This window comes from Cryptomeria japonica, unplaced genomic scaffold, assembly GCF_030272615.1.
Source record: "Cryptomeria japonica unplaced genomic scaffold, Sugi_1.0 HiC_scaffold_477, whole genome shotgun sequence".
In the NCBI taxonomy this organism is placed as follows: domain Eukaryota; kingdom Viridiplantae; phylum Streptophyta; class Pinopsida; order Cupressales; family Cupressaceae; genus Cryptomeria; species Cryptomeria japonica.
The window spans coordinates 77017-78923 of NW_026729297.1; the positions used below are offsets into that span (position 1 = coordinate 77017).

At 39.8% G+C, this 1907-nt stretch overlaps 1 long non-coding RNA gene across 1 annotated transcript; it reads right to left on the minus strand.

The window, feature by feature from the left end:
* Positions 1-301: 301 nt before the first annotated feature.
* On the minus strand, positions 302-1167 carry LOC131871864 (uncharacterized). The gene is made up of 2 exons (XR_009370057.1): positions 628-1167; positions 302-539 (listed from the first exon to the last, which is right to left on the minus strand). It is a non-coding gene; the product is annotated as an uncharacterized LOC131871864 (long non-coding RNA).
* Positions 1168-1907: the final 740 nt, after the last annotated feature.

The window sequence follows — 1907 nt, forward strand, 5'->3', positions numbered from 1 at the left end:
GTATAAATGCAAAAAACGGATGGTGTCAAAATGCACTTAAAATGCTACCAAAATTTAGTTTCCATAAGACGAAGGGCTAAATTACAATGACGGAAAAATAAAGCATAAACGACACGCAATGTTACAACAGTGAATGGGCTTTTGTTTAATGGGCGTTTCATTTACAAAGTACTACGTTAATTAAATCGACTTTTTCCGTTCCCGTTACATCATTCACGTAGGTAAGACAACGGTAAATAAAAAAGTATGAAATCGAAGCATCCAATTAATTTGTTAACAAAGAAAGGCCGATAAAATGGTGTGAGAAATGCTAATAATATTGTAATATAGAACTAATCATAACATAACATTACAATAATAGATAGAGAAGCCGCGGCTTCTGCATCACACGGATAACAACATTTACGAGAAAATAATTCAAGTCTCCCCTCATCATTCTCATCGGCGAAATCAACCTGTAGTTTTACTACTATTGTTCACCGCAATCTAAACCACGTCTCCTTTATTTATGGTCTATATATTCTCCTCGGACTTACTATCTGCAACAAGAACAAAAAGAAAACTTAGTTGATCACCCATTTAAGAGATGGAAATGTAAAATGTGTTGAAACGGAACTGTGAACTTACAAAGTGTCTAATAAGTAGGATGAGGTGGAGGAGAGCTATGCATGGGAGGATGACTGTAGTGTCCATGCTTTGGTGGGGGCTTTATTACTGCCTTGGGAGGAGATTTCTTCAAGGGAGGATGCACTTCACCAGGGCCATTGAATATAGGGGAACCTGGCTTGTGATAGAGTGGAGCATTAGCAGGAGAGAAGTGTGGGGATTTGTGGAAAGGTGGCGGCTTAGGAATAAGGGGAGAAGGGTGGGGCGATTGTGGGTTTGGAAATGTAGGAGAGTGGGCGTCTTGCATGGGAGACTTCTTCTCGAATGGGGGATTGTGAATGAAGGGAGAAGGGAAGTGTGGTTGTGGGCTTTGTAGTGGCGGTGGGAGCGCAGGTGGGTGAGCTCCTGGTAATGGCTTTCTATTGTGGTGGAAAGGACTAGGCAATGGCCTCTCCGATAAACATACTGACACAAATGCCAACAAGAGGATGAGTACAAAAGAATTGTGAAGAGCCATCGCTAACATTGTTGATGGTGAGTTGAAATGGTGAGAGGGTTGAAGAGTATTTATACACAAACAGGTGAAGGCGAGCGCAGTAGAAACTTCCAATTCACACTGCTCAGCTGTTACATTTAACAATAGATAAATAAAAAAGAAGACTAAAACCTTATACGTGGTGTGAATGAAACAAAAGTCAAGATTTGCGTGTCGGAGATTGTCCACAAAGTCGACTTTTTCAACGTGTGTACGACAAATTTAGTTCGTTAATTACGCATCGATTAAGGAGTTGGAATAATATTTCTGCGATTCTCTGAGTCCAAATATTTGGCACTCCCCGGAATTAGCGTCTCTTTTTGAGAATGGGAAGGACGTGTCACATGTGGAGGCAAAACGCAGAAAGTGAGGGAGAAGGAGAGGGAGAGGGATATCCAACGTTTAGGCGTGTGAATGCAAATGGGCCGGATCCGACTTGAACGCTAAGTTATTCTTAAGTCTTGCCCTTACCTTGTACGCTATTATTCAAAGATTTAAAAATAGTTCACTTATTCTAAAGTCTTGCCCTTACCTTGTACGCTACTATTCAAAGATTTAAAAATAATTCACTTATTCTAAAGTCTTGTCCTTACCTTGTAGGCTACTATTCAAAGATTTAAAAATAATTCATTTATTCTAAAGTCTTGCCCTTACCTTGCAGGCTATTATTCAAAGATTTAAAAATAATTCAGGTATTGACGTATGTAACTCATTGGTAAGTGTTTCTCTAAAATGAAGGCCTCTGGATCTACCCTCTCTCTCTCTA